Here is a 19,030-nt window from a genome sequence, read left to right on the forward strand (position 1 = left end):
CAGATACCGTCATACGGTCTTGCTTGAGTTCCAAGAATTCCTTACGCTTCTGATCGATGAACCGTTGACTAATGTGTTTCTTTCGAAATTCTGATTGAAAGAAATCCCAAGTAACTCGTTCGTTTGGGACTATGGAAATTAAAGTCCTCCACCAATAGTAAGCTGAGTCTCGCAACAAGGATATAGCACACTTAAGACATTCATCGGGTGTGCATGATAGTTCATCAAACACCCGAATGGTGTTATCAAGCGAAATTGACCCTTTCGGCATCATCGAAACTATGGCCTTGAACTCCTCGGCCCGTGCTTCCTAATCAAGTCCACGGTGGTTTACTCAGCCTCACGGGATCGATGAATCGGAGGCATTGCGGGCTCTTGGGGTGGAGTATTTAAATTCGGGAATGGTTGGACAGCCGGGTTGGTTCGGGCATATTCGCGACCCACTCATTCATCATGGTGAAGAAGGCTTGTTTCGCCCCTTCATTTTGATTATTCGCGGATGACTGAGGCTCAACAGGCGGTGTCCCTTGCGCGGAAGCAGCCGCTACACTTTCAACGTCATCCGCCAAGGGTCTCTCTACCCCGGGTTCCATTGCTAATCAAAACAAAAATTTCAACCGTCAGAAGTCATCACATTATTAAGCACTAACAATTTGGCATGTATAGCTAGACTCACACGCGCTATGGTAGTCCTAGAACTGACTAAATCATAGTTCTGATACCAATAAAATGTAACACCCCAAACCCGTGACCGTCACCAGATTTGACCACGTGGTGTTACCGGGCTTACTTCCCTTATTTCTCTCTTGGAAATATTTAATTTCTGTCCCAGGCAGGCTAGCTAACTGCGTCACTGTCACCTTAAAAATCATATCTCGAGTTCCAGAACTCGAAAATCAGTTCCGTCAATTTTCCCTGAAACTAGACTCATAATCCCATCTACAAATTTTTTTCTAGAATTTTTTATTGAGCCAATTAGTACAGTTTATTAGTTAAAGTCTCCCCTGTTTCAGGGTTTGACTACACTGACCTTTGTGCACTACGACTTGGATATCTTCCTGTACAGGGCTCCAAAACTTATTCCGTTTGTTTCTAGAGAAACTAGACTCACAAGGGAATCTGTACATATAGAGCATGACTTCTAATTCTCTCTGGTTAATTTATAGTGAATTTTCAAAATCGGAGCAGGGGATCCAGAAACTGTTCTGGCCCTGTTTCGCGAAAACCTGAATATCTCTTAAAATACAGCTCATATGGTCGTTTCGTTTCGTCCATATGAAAATATATTCATCAAGGTTCAATTTCATAATTTATTCACTATTTAATTCTACTTCTACTATTTTTAGTGATTTTTCCCTCTCACCTCACTGCTGCTGGCAGCATCTGTTACTAAAGCAAACAATGACTATTTCATAATTCTTCCATGGCCAACTATTTCATCATACATAATACAAACTATGGCCACCTTATCAAAATTAAGGTTTTAGAATCACACTCAACCGACCACATAGGCCATTTTCGCATGGCTTAAAGTTTACAACCCAAAATTCAACAAAACAAAATAGCCTATACATGCCAAATGTTCTCCTAGTTCAACTAAGAAGACAATACCAAAAGTTTGCTCACGGTGTGATGACTTCTTTGACGGTTCCGAGCACCCAAAAGGAGACGAGTCCAAGAGACCTAAAATGGGTGACAAGAAAACACCGAGTGAGTTTATAACTCAGTAAGTCGTAAGCATTCTACAACCATCCATTAATAAAATTATCACAACATGAAACAATGCACGAGGCTAGGTACCCCATCCATATCGAACTATACCATAGTTCCTTGGACCTTTCGGTTCAATCTCATACCAACTCACCCAATGACATTTTATATACTTATTCAATAGAGTAATTGAGGCATTTCCATACATCATCTCATTTCGCAATAATCATGCAATTAAATGACTTTCATCTATTCCACGTTACCTTATTTACGGAATGCAATTGAAATCATCACATAGATTTAAACTTACCAACTCAACCCCGAGCATGAACATAGCATCTATTAGCCATGAACTCAAGGTGCTTACTCTTTCCGCTGTCCATACTCAACTCGATAAAATCACACCTCCATATAAATATTCAATCGATAGAACATACATATTAAATTCGCTTTACGTAGTGCTTAATAAACGATCTCGCACACTTAGTGCCATGCGATTTAAGCTCGCACACATAGTGCCATATAATTTAAGTTTGTACACTTAGTGCCATATAATTTACGTTCGCACACTTAGTGCCATATAATTTAAGTTCGCACACTTAGTGCCATACCTTCCAAGCCCGCACACTTAGTGCCAATCTTGTCACCGTGCCCATTTATTGCCCGCACACTTAGTGCCGAGACCAAACGCTCTATGCAAGTTACTACTTTTATACATTCAGCAATGTCATCATTCCATACACATACATTTTATATACACACCATCTCATTAAACACAATTTGCATGGATATTATGACCATTTAAATTAATACCAAATACATGCTTAATGACTTACCTTGGAGGTTGTCAAGCGCTTTCAACGGCTATTCTATCACCTTTTCTTTTCCTTTATTGGAGCTAGTTCCCCTTTGCTCTTGAGCTTTATGTTAACAAATAAATTGATTTAATCGTTTTGAATACAAAAGGAATCCAAGGTACTTAGCCCTTATAAGGTCAGACACACTTACATCCACATACTTGAGCTCAATAATTATAATATAGCATCAAGCACTCATGTGGCCGATTATACTTAGTCATACTTGCACAAATCAACAATAAATTCCAAGATTTTCACATCATATATGTACTAAGCCGAATATACTTGCAATTTCACAAACATTCTTCAACAATTTCTTCTTTAAACAAACATATTTATCATTTACTTCATAACTGAAACACCATCACAAGAAAATACATACTTTGAGATAGTATATATGTCATACCAATACATCATGTGCAAACATATATACACATATAGATGCAAGGCCGAATTTCAAGGTGTTCACAACCATCCAAAACACAAATTTTAACCATCATGCAAGAAGCATAAACCATGCTCATGAGCATACCATGGCCGAATACATCACACACCATACTCCTTTTAATTTTTGGTCATGGTTAAACAAAGGACTCAATGCCCTACTCAAGAATACTAAAAAGAAATTTCAAGAGTAGTCAATCCATCATTACATGCATCATTAGCAAGCTTCACATTTAGCATGCAATGGCTTCAACACAATATCAACCTTGGCCAAATACCATTTCCATGGCATAACAAGGATTTGAACCATGGGCTAACATGAACATCAAGTTAGCAACTAAAACATGCATGAATCTCATGGCACAACCTCAAACATACCTTAATCTTGATGCAAGTATAGCCAAATCTCCTTCTAGTTCTCTTCTAAACCAAGCATGGAACAAAAACTTCCTCTTCCTCTTTAGAATTTTCGGCCAAAGAAAGAAAGGAAAGGATGAACAATTTTTTTTGTTTTCTTTCTTACCTACACGGCAATGGGGTGGGGTAACCACACACACACATTTTTTTTTTGTTTCTCTTCCTACTAACACCAATATAATAACAATTCTAACATCAACCATTAGCAAAACATGTTGGAAACATGTTCCCTTGCCCATAACCTTGTCATGGCCGGCCACTCACCTTAGGAAGTGGGTTATTTGACATGCAAGGACAACCATTTTCCCACATGTATTAATAGGCCACCTTACATTTGCCTAGCACATTTCTAAATTTTCTCACATAAGTCCTATTTGATAAAATTCACTTACAATTAACAAAATCCAAACATTCAATTTTTACACAAGCATATGTACATATAATGAGCATCAACTATGACGGTTAATTATTTTTATAACTCGGTTTAGTGGTCCCGAAACCACTTTCCGACTAGGGTCAATTTAGGGCTGTCACACTTGTCCCTAGCACGCCCGTGGGTTTCCATTCCCACGCCTGTATATGTATCAAGTTCACCCACGACCATGTCGTACGGCCGTGGGGATTTATCGCATCCCATGTTTTAGGAAAATCATTTACCCTGTTTTCGCACGGCCGTATCACACGGCCGTGTTTCCCGCCGTGTTGGGCACACGGCCTTAAACACGACCGTGGTACCGGCCGTGTGGTACTGGGAACCTGTGCTTCAAATACTCTGTTAGTGACCTAAATGTTTAAAACTTGAATTTAAAATAATTTAAAATGGTTAGTACTCGGGTTGCCTCCCGAGAATCACTTATTTATAGTCTAAGCTCGACTTACCTCTCCGTTGAATGATCATGGTGGTTTGAGGAGTTCATACTCCTTATTCTTGTTGTCAATTTTAAAATAAGGTTTTAAACGGGTGTTGTTTACCTTTAAAGTACCGAACTTGGGATGACTCACCTCCACTGTACCGAATGGAAAAATACTAAGTACCATAAGAGAGATTTCCTCATTTGGTGTGGTAGTGACAATGTGGGGATCTGCGACATCCAGTAAGACTTTATTGCCAACCTGAAGTTGATTAGGAGAGGCATCGGGCTTGTTTTGGTGTAGTTTCGGTTTATCATGTGTTCTCGGTTTGTGTTCTTGCCATTCGTCTAGCTCCTTTATCTGTAGTCTTCGTTCTTCATGGACTTTTTTGTTCTCTACATGATAATAGTGCACTGTCTCCATTGCTTGGTTCGAGGGGGTCCTGCAAGGATGATTGAGTATTAGTTTTATCATCGACAGGTTTTATAGCATTATCTTGAGTTTTAGAGGTTTTGACTAAGTCGCGTGCTTGAAGTGTTACTGCGTCGTCACCTGCACGAAGTGTTAGCTCTTCTATGCCTACATTAATAATGGTTCTGGTAGTTGCTAAAAAGGGTCGTCCTAAAATTAAAGGTACCACGTTATCCACATCTATATCTAAGACGATAAAGTCTACTGGGTAAATAAATTTATCAATTTTAACGAGAACATCTTCAATAATACCCTTAGGAAATCTAACTGATTTTTCAGCCAATTGTATGCTTATCTTAGTCTGTTTGGGTTTACCGAGATCGAGTTGTTTAAACATTTTATAGGGCATAACATTTATACTTTCCCCTAGATCAGCTAAAGCATTATTCACAGATAAACTACCAATTAAGCAAGAAATTGTAAAACTCCCTAGATCTTTCAATTTGTTAGGTAGGTTATTCTTTAGAATAGCTGAGCAGACTGCATTGAGTTCCACATGCGATGTAGCGTCTAATTTCCTTTTATTGCTCAGAAATTCCATTAAGAATTTTGCTGAGTTGGCCATCTGCGAAAGAACTTCAATAAAGGGTAAGTTAATATGTAATTTCTTTAAGAGTTTGACAAACTTACCGAATTGTTCTTCTGTTCTGTTTTTTGTCATCGCTTTAGGATATGGCACACGAGGTTCATGATTCGTACTTATCTGTTTGGGATCATTATTTTTTACCTCTTCTCGTCCTTTGTTCATCGCGTTGTTTTGCTGTATTTCTGGCTCAGGTGCAATGAGTCCATCCTTATTTTGAATACTAATTACATTGAGGTGTTCCCTCAGATTAGGTTCAGTATTACTTGGTAAGCTACCTTGCGGTCGTTCTGAGATTAGTTTGGACAGCTGGCCTATCTGAGTTTCTAGTCTTTCGATCGATGCTTGTTGATTCTTAAGTACTGTCTCAGTATTTTGGAAACGGGTTTCTGACACCGAGATGAATTTAGAAAGCATCTCTTCAAGGTTTGGTTTCTTCTCTTGTTGATAAGGTGGCTATTGAAAACCTTGAGGATTTTGTGGCTTTTGATTCCCTTGACCGCCCCAGGAGAAATTTGGGTGGTTCCTCCAACCTGCATTATAAGCATTATTGTATGGGTTATTTTGAGATCAAAGTTATTGTTACCCATATAGTTGACTTGTTCTTCTTCAGTTGTAGGATTGAAGGGTTGGTATTCTGTATGTACACCTTCACCACTTGAGTCACACCTCATTATTGGATATACCTATGTAGAACCAAGTAAACTATCAATCTTTTTATTGAGAAGTTCTACCTGATTAGAGAGCATGGTGACTGAATCGATGTTATAAACGCCGGCTGTTTTCGTTGGGTTTGTCCTCATAACTTGCCACTGATAGTTATTTAGTGACATCTCCTCTATAAATTCATAGGCATCTTACGGTGTTTTATTGTTGTTGGTTCCGCCAACAGTTGCATCAACTATTTGCCGAGTCGAGGGATTCAGGCCATTGTGGAATGTTTGTACCTGAAGCCAAAGTGGTAACCCATGGTGAGGGCAACTTTTTAGTAAGCCCTTGTATCTCTAGCATGCATCGTAAAGTGTTTCTAAATCCATCTGTACAAAAGAAGAGATACCATTACGTAATTTAGCCGTTTTGGCCGGTGAAAAATATTTTAGTAAAAATTTCTCGGTCATTTGTTCCCAAGTAGTGATAGACCCTCGTGGAAACGAGTTCAACCACTGTTTAACTTTGTTTCTCAGTAAAAAGGGAAATAACAGAAGGCGAATGGCATCATTAGAAACGCCATTGATTTTGAATGTATCGTAAAATTCCAAGAAATTTGCTAAGTGAGCGTTAGGATCTTCATCCTGCAAACCATCAAACAGAACAAACTGCTGTATCATCTTAATAGTGTTATGTTTTAATTCAAAAGTATTTGCAGTTATAGCAGGTCTAACTATGCTGGATTCAGTTCCTGTTAAAGAAGGTTTAACATATCATACATAGTACGTGGAGCAGGATTTTGATTAGCAGCAATTGCAGGAGGTAGCTGATTGCCTTGGTTTTCAGCCATCTCGTCGGTTGAGGTTTGAGTATCGTCTTCTCGCTCGTTTTTCGTGTATCGTAAGCTACGCCTTATTTCTCTTTGATTTTTGCGAATTGTACGATCAATTTCTTCATCAAAAATAATGGTCCCAACGGGTTTCTTCTAATCATAAACTATAAAAAAAAACCTACCAAGAGAGAGAAAAAGTAAATTAATAAATAATAAAATAAAATAAAATTGCAAGAAAAATAAATGGCTAAAGTAATAAAAATTTAGTGTTCCTAATATTTTAGTTCCCTGGCAACGGTGCCAAAACTTGATTGTGTGATTCGTAACAACTAATAAATATTTATAATGAAGATCAAACTTAGACTAACTATTATCACGACAAAAAGACAAGCACACCTATCGAACAATAGTATAGTAATGGCAAGACTGGGATATCGTACCCAAGGGAGCCAAAAGTACTAGTAATAACTATCTTTTTATTATCTAGTCTAAGAATAAAAGGGTTTGTTTTTAATTAACTAATTATTTAAACTAAGAACGCACAGAGAAAAGAATTAGGGAATTGCTTTTGGGAAAATCGATTGACTTGAGACAATACCTAAGGAAAAATCTACCTAGACTTTACTTGTTATTTTGGCTCCGAATCGGACGATTTATTCATTCAACTTGTTCCGTAGAGATCCCTAAGTTATGTTATTATCCCTATTCAAAGCTAATAATGTATAATCCCTAGATTGAATAACCGAGACTTTTCTCTAATTAACACTCTAGGATTGCATTAACTCAATCTATGGATCCCCTTATTAGGTTTCACCCAAATTTGGCAAAATCTTGTCAGCCTGTTTCTAGGCGCGCAATCAACTCCGCTTAATTATGGCAAATTTACTCTTTGACAGGGTCTATTCCTCCTCTGAATAAGAGTATGTCATGAATCAGTATCCTAGGATATCAAAACAAGAATTAAGAACACATAATTAAGAACAAGTTAAATATTTATCATACGATTCAGAAAATAATAACAAGATTCGTCTTAGGTTGCATTTCCCTTAGGTATTTAGGGGATTTAGTTCATAACTAAATAAGAAAACATCTCAGAAGAATAAAGAATATAAAACATAAAGAAAACCCAAAACTCTTGAAGGGAAATTGAGGAGAGATCTTCAGTCTTGATGATGAATCCGGCTTCTGAGATGGATCAATCGGCTTCCTTGGGGTAATTCCTTACCCCTCTTCTCCGTCTCCCCTTTTCTCCTTCTCCAGTGCTTATTTATAGGCTTTAGAATGCCTACAAACCCTCCAAAGTAGCTTTTTCCGAATTGGACTTAACTTGGGCTCAGTAGGGACACACCCGTGTGACACGACCGTGTGACATGATTGCCAGGCCGTGTTCGATCTGTTAAATTGCACACGGTTGTGTGGGTCAATGGCCAGGCCGTGTGAATCGTGAAAGCCTTGGTCGACACTCTCGAAAGACACGGGCGTGTGAGTTGCCCGTGTGGCAAGGCTTAGCCGTGTCATCTTTTCGATTTGGTCCGTTTTTTTCCCTTTTTGGCTCGTTTTTGGCTTATTTTTACTCTTGGTGCTCTCTTGAGTACAAAACATGAAATTAAAGCTTTCGGAGCATCGAATTCACCAATTCTAATGAGAAATCATCTATAAAATGCATTAAACATTGGGTAAAAATATGTATAATTTATGGTTTATCATTCGTTCATTCCAGTTGCTGAATTATTTCTTATTATGTATTTTCCATTATTGTACTTGATCTTAAAAAAAAACTCATATATTCATTCAAATTACATGTTTTTATAAAGAGTTTGGATAAGTTATCATATTGAGAGAAAAGCTCCCTTCATTAGTTTTGATTAATGTTAATTCTGGCACTTGTTTGTAATTTAGTGATTAGCTTTGTTTTTATAAGTTTGGTAATCTATTAAATTAATCTCGATTCTAACCCTCTTTTGCAACCTTTATCCACACCTTTAACCCAAGCCCCATTACAACCCTGTTAAAGACCTTTTGATTTGTGTATCATCTCATTATAGTGGTGGAGATTTGATTTTAATGCAAGTCTATGGTAATAACTTTTCATGTTTAACTATTAAGTGCTTAATTATTGAACCTTAAACACTTTGAGTGATTTGTGTGAATCATTAGTGAGGATGTCAACCTTGTCAATTTGGAATTAAGGGTGATTACTTAGATAAAAGGGGATACCTATGATTTTATGATTGAAATGCTCAATTTGGATTGTTTGAAACTTTAATGTTCTTATAGTTAAGCTCTTAACGTATGATTACTTGTGGATTATTTCAAACATTATTAATGAGAATTATAAGTTAAGAAGGATTTATTTTATTTGTGAGTTGAGGATTTTGATTGAGGACAAGCAAATGCTTAAGTGTGGGGGTATTTAATAAACCATAATATATACATATTTTTACCCCTATGCTTGGTATATTTATGAATGATTTTTCCTTGGTTTCATTGAATTTGATGCTCCTAATCCTTTAATTTCATGTTTTATACTCAGGAGAGCTTAGGATAACTAAAAGAGCGAGAAACGGGGCAAAAATGGACAAATTGGGCCTAAATCAGTGTTTCACACGGCCTAGGCACTTCCACAAGAGTGATCCACACGACCGTGTGTGACACACAGGTAGATCATACGCCTGTGTGTCATGGCTATGTCGACATTAATCCAAGTCAGAATTACATACGGCCTGAGCACCTTCACATGGGTGTGGCATACGGCCGTGTCCCTGTCAAGCCCAAGTCTTGTTCTACTCAGAAAAAGGCTAATTTTGGGCATTCAAAATTCTATATAAACACCCTAGAAGAGGATTAGGGAGGGGACGAAGAGTTGAAGGCAGAAAATACTCAAGGACAACCATCGAAATCACCTCGGAGGTTGGATCTACATCAAGATTGAAGATCTTCATCCAATTTCCTAGAAGTATTTGGGTTTTTTTTATGTTTTTTTGTTTTCCAAACTTTGAGATGTTTTCCATTATTATTATTAACTAAACTCTCTAAATACCTAAGGGAGATAAAACCTAAGACGGATCTTAATATTATTTGAGTTATATGATAAATACTTGTTCTTATTCTTAATTGTGAATTTAACTATTGCTTTAATATTCCAAGATATTAATTCAGGTTTTTGATGTGCTTATTTAGTGGAGCAAAAGTTCTTGTTTAAGAGTAGATCATTCATAATTAAGCGGAGTTGCATGCAATCATAGAGATAGGACGACATAAATCTGCCGGATTAGAGTCAAATCTAATAAGGGAATCCATAGATTGAGTTAATGCGACAATCGGGGTTTTAATTAAAAAAATATTTCAATTAATCAACCTAGAGTCAGTTGTTTTTAGTCTCGAGAGAGATATTAACATAAATCAGGGATTTCTACGGATTAAGTCAAGTGAATAAATCGTCTAACTTAAAGGTAATAAGTGAAGTCTAGGTGGATTCTTCCTTGGGTGTTGTCTTCTCCATCGATTTTCCAAAAAGTATTCTCCAACTTTAATCTCTGTCGTAATATTAGTTAATTAGATAATTAGTTTTAAATAAAACATTCTCTTAATTTTTAGGCTAGATAATAAAAAGATAGTAGTTACTAGTACTTTTAGTCCTCATGGATACGATATTTTCGGTCTGACCATAACTATACTACTGTTCGATAGGTGCGCTTGCCTTAAGTCAAATTTTTAGTTAGTTTCACGACCATCAAGTTTTTGGCGCCATTGCTGGGGACTAAGATATTAGGAACGCTTAATTTTTATTACTTTAGCCATTTTTTATTTTATTTTTATTGCAATTTAGTTTTATTTTTAATTTTGCTTAAATTTCTAAATTTTCTTTTATTCACTCCTGACAGGTTTTTATAGTTTCACGACCATCAATTTTCACTAACTTGGATAGTAAAGCTAAACGATAAGACATTGGCTCAATCCTCTCGATAATCTCATACGGCTCGATGAATCATGGACTAAGCTTTCCTTTTCGGCCAAAATGAAGGACTTTTCTCCAACGCGATACTTTTAAAAACACTCTGTCGTCAACTTGAACTTCAATATCTTTTCTTTTCAAATTCGCATAAGATTTTTGAAGATCAGAAGCAGCTTTCAAACTATCATGTATTACTTTGACTTTTTCTTCAGTTTCTTGAATCAAATCAACATCGAATAGCCTTTTCTAATTCAACTTAATTCAATATAATAGAGGTCTACATTTTCGACTATACAAAGCTTCATAGGATGTGATTTTAGTACTTACATGATAACTATTATTGTAAACAAATTCAACCAACGGAAGAAATTTCTCCCAGCTACCCTCAAACTCTAAATTTGATTGGTATTGAATTTGGACAAGGACTACCTCTACAGTCAATTTTTGTCTCTTCACGATAGTAGTATCATGATACCCATATGTGGTATCGCGATCTCTATGACAGTCTTAAATTAGGGGGTTATTGGGAGGTTGGGAATCGCAATACCCAAAGCTGGTATCGTGATATCACTATAGATGGCTTTAATTCTTCTCGTTTCAACACTGTCAAGGGTATCACAACTTCCATACTTCGATATCGTGATATCCCCTACTAGGTGATATTTTCATTCATGTCCAGGCCATCATTGACTCCTCACAACACTTAATCAAATGTTAGGGCCTCTATAGCGCATTTGGCCATTTCAGGTCTCAAAAGAGGCCATTTCAGGTCTCAAAAGAGGCATAAAACGCACTATTTCACTTATTAAAGCAAATGATGAAAACTAAGTAAAAACACGACAAAATCATATAAATTGCTTAAGAACAAGCTCTTTAAGCGTACTAGGGAGCTTAACTTAACTTATGAAATTACGGCAGATCAGTAGGAGAGGCCGACCTCCCCTCTTTTTTATTTACATTAGAGAGGACTTTATTAAAGTCACCCATCATAAGCCACAAGAGATTATAGCTTTAAGCAATAATATTAAGATTATTCCAAATTATTTTATGGAACTTAAAACAATTACTAACATAAATTGATGAAAGTAACCAAGATGAGTGAGAGTCACATACCTTGACAAGAGCATGAATCTCTTATTTCGTGTCAGTCAACTCAACAATAGAGATAGTATTTGAGTTCTAGAGCAGCCACAATCTTCCACGGTGACCTATGGTGTTAGTATCCAACTAACAGTTGAATGGAAGTTGAGAGATAATTCTAGGAACATCAATGTCTCTCATTTTTGTTTCAAAGATAATCATGATTGGGGGATGGTAAACTGCAAGAAAATCTTCAACAATGTTTGTAAAGCCTATACTTCGAACACTTTTAGAGTTCCATGTGATCATTGACATTTGATTTTGAATTTGTAGAGGTAGATGTGTCATTGGAGCTCAGTTCCTCATTAGTAGTGGAGTTCGAGTTAGGCATAACTCTATTTTATGAAGTAGGAAGTCCATCTTATGAATCGTTAGTGTAGTTGCTTTCAAGTTAATTTGATGTAGTCATGGATTCAGAATTAACTTTTGAATCAATAAATGAATGCTTGATAGATGGATTTCCAATGGGTATTCCTAAATTTCACCGTTGGAATATTGATAAGCCATTTAGAGTCTTCCTCTAAGTTTCCAACCACCTTACTTTGGTTCAAGTATCTGATCGAGATGAACCTTGGATATATTGGAATAGGCATTGAAAATATCTACGTCGATGGGGAAAACCAACTATCTACATGATGCCTGTTTGACCCTTGGTTTGAACTCACAGCTTCTTACTGAGATAGATTTGCTAAGTTTCTTCTTGGAAACCCCGGCCTTATTCCTTCCTCCCTTTCCTAGATTGAAACTCTGTGCAATAAGTGAGTCGGTAATGATTCTTGGTCTGAAAGGAAACAATTTTGTCTATTGAGTGACAACCCTCGTTTGGTTGGTCTCATTCTCAATAGGCTTGGCCCTCTCCTTTTTTGGCTCCTACATCAAATTTTTCCATCGTTCATCATTCTTTGAAGAATCATAGTAAGACAATGAGAAAGTCTTAGAGATAAACTCTTTGGATTTTTTATTACCTGATGAGATATGATTCAAAACGCCATTGTTTTTACTATAAGAGCATTGTTTAACATGATCTCCAGAATCTTTGAAATTTAATTATTCATGATTTTTCTTATTTTGCTTCAAACAAAGAATTGATTTCTAATTATCTTTTCCTTTGGAGGCCAGACCCTTAATTTTGAATTTAGATAATTTTCATAATTTCGTAAGATTTAGGATAGTCCCTATAGTTGGGGCTTGATTTTCCTTCCTTCTACCTGATATTAGTGGTGAATTGTTCTTTCTTTTCCTTAGTTCTGAAACCTACCCTTTAGAAACAAAAGTTGTCTCTCTTGTAAAGATAACTTTAGTATTTTCTAACCATTGAATTTTTTTTTTCTAAATGATAATTTGGATTTTTCTTAGAAGAAAGCTAAGGGGCCTTACCCGACGCTTTACCCTCTAGGGCTTCTTTTTTTTGTTTGTTTTTGGCTCTTCTTTCTCCATATTTATTGAGCGTAGACCAGATTTCCTTATTTACCTAGGTTTTCTTGGTTGAACTATCATCTAAGGGCCTTACCGCCTCCGGACGTACCAACATCTAAAGTAGAAATCCTGCACAAAATATATAAAAAGGTAGTATCCGCAAGTATATGGGTCAGGTTGTAATATAATTACAACAAGCAGATGAGTACACCAAGGATTGTACCCAATGGAAGCGAGCATCAAATTAATCCCAATCTAAACTTAAATAGATCTAATTAGTACTTTAGGTAAATTATATTACAATGAAATAAACATAAAGTTTCTTGTGATTTTTAATAATAACAATAAAATAAAGGAAATAAATAAATAAATCATGAGAAATCAAAAAATAAAATGTATCAAATCTGAATATGGGTGATTAGCTTGCTTCAATAATCATAATCAATTGTTGCTTCAGGTTTTTTTGTTCAATCAACTAGTTAATATCCCAGCAGGATATTTTGATCTTCCACTAAAATAACGAGTTAGCAAGAATTACTTATCTCTCGACCTCACAGTCCAAACCGATCCAGGGTTAAGGTGTTCACAGATAGGCCATACTAAATTTGGGTTAATTCTCACCTTAATGACTTCCTAGGGTTGCCAAGCCTATGGTTTAGGTTTTTCTTTTCTTGAATAGCTGATCCACTAAGAGAACCCCTACAAAATAGTTAATTAATCATACTTCCACTCGCTAGTCCCCCATGGGAAGATTATTTCCTCATGGAGCTCATAAACAATATAAACTTAATAGAAAGAGTAGGCATGAATAATAATTCAAGAGTATAAAGTTTAGAAGAAGCCTGATTTGTATTAGAATTGAATGCAGAATCATCACAGAGTTTGATTATGTTTCACAAATCTGATTTCTTCCACAAAAGCAAATAACAAAAACTGAAATGAACCTAAAGCCTAAGAAAAGAGAAAAACTAAAGACTAAATTGAAAAAGAAAATCATACAATATCAAAGTTGTCCATAAAATGTGTTAAATGAGCCTATTTATAGACTTTAGAGTGGCCATCGTCTTTAACTATAGGTCAGCTATCGTGCTTAATATTTGATTGTGTGGACCAAAACGCCCCTGGCTCGTAATTATTTCCTGCACAGAGGTGATGTCACGACACACCTAGTCTTGTCTCGAGACATCGATGGCAGTATGCTACATCTTCAAGGTGTCTTCAGGGGTGTGTCGGGACATTCTCAGGCTGTGTCACGACATTGAAGGCAGTCTTGAAATTCTTCTATTCTGCTCCCTATGTTACGACATCCAGTGCTCCATGTTGCAACACAGCAACTAGTATCGAGTTAGCACACCTTCTAATAGTCTCATGTACGCTCAAAAAGTATATTAGCTCACCCTTAGGCCTCATTTGACCCTTAAGGTCAATAAAAGACTCAAATTACACACTTTATTGAATTTAACTAAAATTGTGAAAATGTAATTAGATCTTAACCAAAATGCTTGTGTTCAAGCTCTTAAAGTGCGAAAACTAGTTTAATTTGCTACACCGAATTACGGTAGATCAGGACCAAACCCATGATCTTTATTTGTGTTGTCTTTACTTAGGGTACCTTTGCCGCCATCTTTCCCTAGTTTAGTAACTTCGCCTGCAATTACTTCTAGGATGTCTCAACTTATTTTTCGTCTAAAATCGTCAAAAGACATTTTGCTTTATGCCCAATAACTCCACACTGAAAACAAAGGATATAAACACCTTCATTCTCTATATCTTGTCGTCTACCATCCATGACCACCAATTGGGCTAGCGGCTTATCTAGGTCGACTTGGATACAAAGTATTGCAAATTTTTCTCTCTCACCCCTCATGGTGAGGTTATCAATTTTTAGAATACCCCTAACCCTTTACCTATTTTTGAGAGAATATTAGGGTCATAGTACTCAATTAGTAGCTCCAGTAACTTTATCCAGACTTCTACCATTTTCAATAAAGCCTCAGATGCGTAGAAAATTGGGACCCATTTTCTTAATGTTAAAAACTTGCCCCTATCAAACTGTGGCCTTCCATTTATCACAAATTCATGGTCTTCTTTGTTTCCTAACTTCACTAAGAAATAATCATGACACAAGTCTATAGTTCCCATCACATATTTAAGATGTCATAATTGTTCTAGTTTGTAGGAAAGGTATTTAAACCCAATCGTCTTCAAAAATCGTTACGATTTTGATAGGGAGATGTTGACTATAGTATCGTCATGGTCGCTCTCATTGGGCTTATCCTCACTTTCAGAATCCATATCCATCACTTCAATACCCCTTTCGGTGAACCTTTCCATTGTATCCCCATAGTTGGGGCAAAGTAGAGAATCTTTGAATGACATTACCCTCCCACCTTGTCCATTATTACAAGGGTGATCAAAACTTGATTCAATTTGAAAAAAATTAAAAAAAAAATTTGAATTTCAAGTTAATCAAATCGATTTATTTGAATTATTCGAGTAAACTTGAATAACTTGATTCGAGTTTTGAGTTTGAGTTGAGTTGAATTTCACAATTCGAATAACTCTAAGAATTCGAATAACAAATTGGTGTAAATACTATTTTGGTCCTTGTCAACTTTGAAAATAAGCAAATTGGTCTCTCTCTTAACAAAAATTACAAAAAAATTCAAAATAATTTTCAAAATTTAAAATAATTTTAAAATTCAAAATATTTATAAAAATTCAAAATTTTAAATTTTAAAAAATTCTAAAAATATATAAATTTTTAATTTTTTTTCTAAAATAATAATTTTGGGACCTAATTAATGATTCAAAATTATCATACTCAACTATCTTATTTTATTATTATTTTGCTTTGAAAAAATTTCAAATATATATGGTCTCAAATTTATGTACTCTAACATGGAATTAGTTATACTATAATAATATTTTTATTTGACATGTTCAATTTTTTTAATTTAACTTGAACAATTTTACTCAATTTAACTCAACTCGAATTTCATCTCACTCGACTCGATTCGAAAAAAATTTCAAATTGAGTTAGAATGATAAAATAGGACTTATGAACTCAATTAACTCAATATTTTCCACTCAATTTGATTGAACGCTCACCGCTAAGTCGTTAGTTGGGGTCTCCTCGCTATCATTCGTGTTCATCTTTCTGTTTGATTTTTCCAGCTCCTCCTTTTCTTCAATAGAGAGAATTTTCTCCATAGTCAATTAAATCTATTTTCAAAGTATATCATGTGGAATATCTTTTATACCCTAAACCCTGTAGCTTATTATAAGCACTAGTAGGTTTAAGGAAAAACACTATCCAAACCAGAGATATTAAACATTAAAAAAAGTTTAACCCACAAATTGGTATTTAAGCCATACTCTTTGTAACAACTCATTTTTTAGTGGTGTCAGAAACGGTGGTTTTGGAACCCCATTTCTAATGATTGAGTCGGTAAATATTGTTGTTAAATTTTAATATTTTAATATTTATGAGATTATTATAAAATTTAATTAAAGTTCGGTCCTTTAATTTAGTCAATTGGCTAGTTAATTAAGGTACAATGACTAAATTGTTAAAGTGGTAAAAGTGTAATCAATATAGATTTTTAATTGGCCAAAGGTTTAAAGGATTTATTTAGTAATTAAAATACCAATGTTTTAATTTACAAATTGACCACTTAAAATTATGGTGGACGTTTGGATGATATTTTATGAGAAAATAATATTAAAATGTTATAATTATAAAACATAAAATAAAGAAAATAAAGTGAAAAAAAGAGACATACCTTTCTTCTTCTTCATTCACCAATTATCCATAGCTAAGAAACCAAAGGGCTCGTTCAAGCTTTAGTCCCTCAATTGGTAAGTTCAATTTAGTCATTTTCTTATAATTTTTATGTTTTTGAGGTCCCAAGAGTTTAATTTAGCTATCCTATGTATCAACTTGTAAAATTGTTAAAGTTTTCAAAAGTTTCAATTGTTGAATACTTGATGAAATTGGTATTCTTTTGTTATATTCTAAGTTTAGAAATGAAAAATGACTAGTTTGTAAAGTTCAATTGCTAGTTTTTTAACATAGGGGCTAAGGTGTATAAATTTTGAAATTTATGTTAAATTTATATAATTATAGATAATAGATGGCTGTAGAAGGATAAAATTGAGATTTGTTTCGAAATCAAAGCTTAAATTTGAAAGTTGTAGCAATTCGAAACTAAAAAAATTTAGGGAGCATTCCAAAAGTGAAATTGAATTATCATATGCATTTAATAGGAAAATTTAAAGTAATTGATAAATTGAAATTAATTATCATATAGATCAGGATTTGAATCAATCGGAAGATAATCGAGAAAAAGGTAAAATTGTGAATTTGTCCTCGACGTCTTGCTTGTTGTTTTTCCAGGTAAGTTCATATGGAACTTACTATGTTGATTTTTGTTATGTTTGTATTGTATTATTTTGCTTGTTGATTGAATTAATGTGAAACTAATAACCTTTGACATCGAATGGACTAAATCGTAAAGTATGAGATATAGAAGAATTACAAATAGATACGAGAATACCAAATAGATATGAAATGTTTATGTGATTGGATGAAATATATATAAAATGATGATACAAATATTGAAATGGTACAAATACAGTAATAATGTCCGTGTGAACTTAGTAAATGATTGGGATATAAATGGTTTGCCATTAGGGTCCAAAAAGGAATCATGCGTTTGATTAGGGATTTAATGATCTATGGCTTGAGATCCAACACATGTTGTGGATTATTTGAAGCTTGTGTGAGCAGCATCAAATCATTCTTTATCAATTGCTTGAGATCCAACACGTGTTGTGGATTCTCTGAAGCTTGTGTGAGTAACATTAAATCATTTTTTACCAATAGCTTGAGATCCAACATGTGTTACCGATTCTCTAAAGCTTGTATGAGCAGTGTCGAATAAAGCTTGTACAGTAACCCTGATTTGAAGCTTGTGTGAGTAGCCCAAATATGTTAGTTTATGTGAACAAGTCAATTTCGGATATCGAATTATCAAATTCAATTTACTAAGGTTCTCTAGGTGAAAACCGTAATTAAATGGAAATGTAATGGATAATTGATTATGATTTTGATTTTCATGTTTGCAAAATGAGTATGGATTGAAATGGAAAATGGTATAAATTGGTATGAATGTTTATGTTAATGGGTTACGAAGTATGATCTTATTATGTTAAGTTATTAATTCATTTGTTATGTTGATAGATTGAGTATGAATACATACAAATACCATGGATTATCATGTTTGTGCCAATGTGTTTCTATTATTTAACTTTTTGGAATGTTAAGGTAAATTAAGTACTTTTATTATGAACTTACTTAGCATTTAATATGTTTACCATTTTTTTCTCTTCTCCTGTAGTTGTTGGTTTGTGAAACGTGTCGGTTGGATCGTTGCAAAGCTTACACTATCATCTTGCCACTAGGTATTCTTTTAATTGTTTTGGGTCAGGTTATGTGGCATGTACATAGGTGTTATCATATGTGTGTTAGTTTGGATGATAGTTTAATTTGAACCTTGGTTAATGTTTGATTCTAGATTGTTAATGGTTATATATGTAAGTGTGTGTATGATGGTAACATGCTAAGTTACATATGTTTATTAAGAATGTCAATTTGTAAGTTAAATAGCATGGTTAAAATGATGGAATTGAATGGTTGTGCA

At 34.9% G+C, this 19,030-nt stretch overlaps 1 non-coding gene across 1 annotated transcript; it reads left to right on the plus strand.

Annotated features, from left to right (window-relative positions):
- The first annotated feature begins 6,297 nt into the window (after positions 1-6,297).
- LOC128287725 (small nucleolar RNA R71) lies at positions 6,298-6,404 on the plus strand. Its single transcript, XR_008278425.1, has one exon. It is a non-coding gene; the product is annotated as a small nucleolar RNA R71 (small nucleolar RNA).
- Positions 6,405-19,030: the final 12,626 nt, after the last annotated feature.

Source organism: Gossypium arboreum, chromosome 13 (assembly GCF_025698485.1).
Source record: "Gossypium arboreum isolate Shixiya-1 chromosome 13, ASM2569848v2, whole genome shotgun sequence".
In the NCBI taxonomy this organism is placed as follows: domain Eukaryota; kingdom Viridiplantae; phylum Streptophyta; class Magnoliopsida; order Malvales; family Malvaceae; genus Gossypium; species Gossypium arboreum.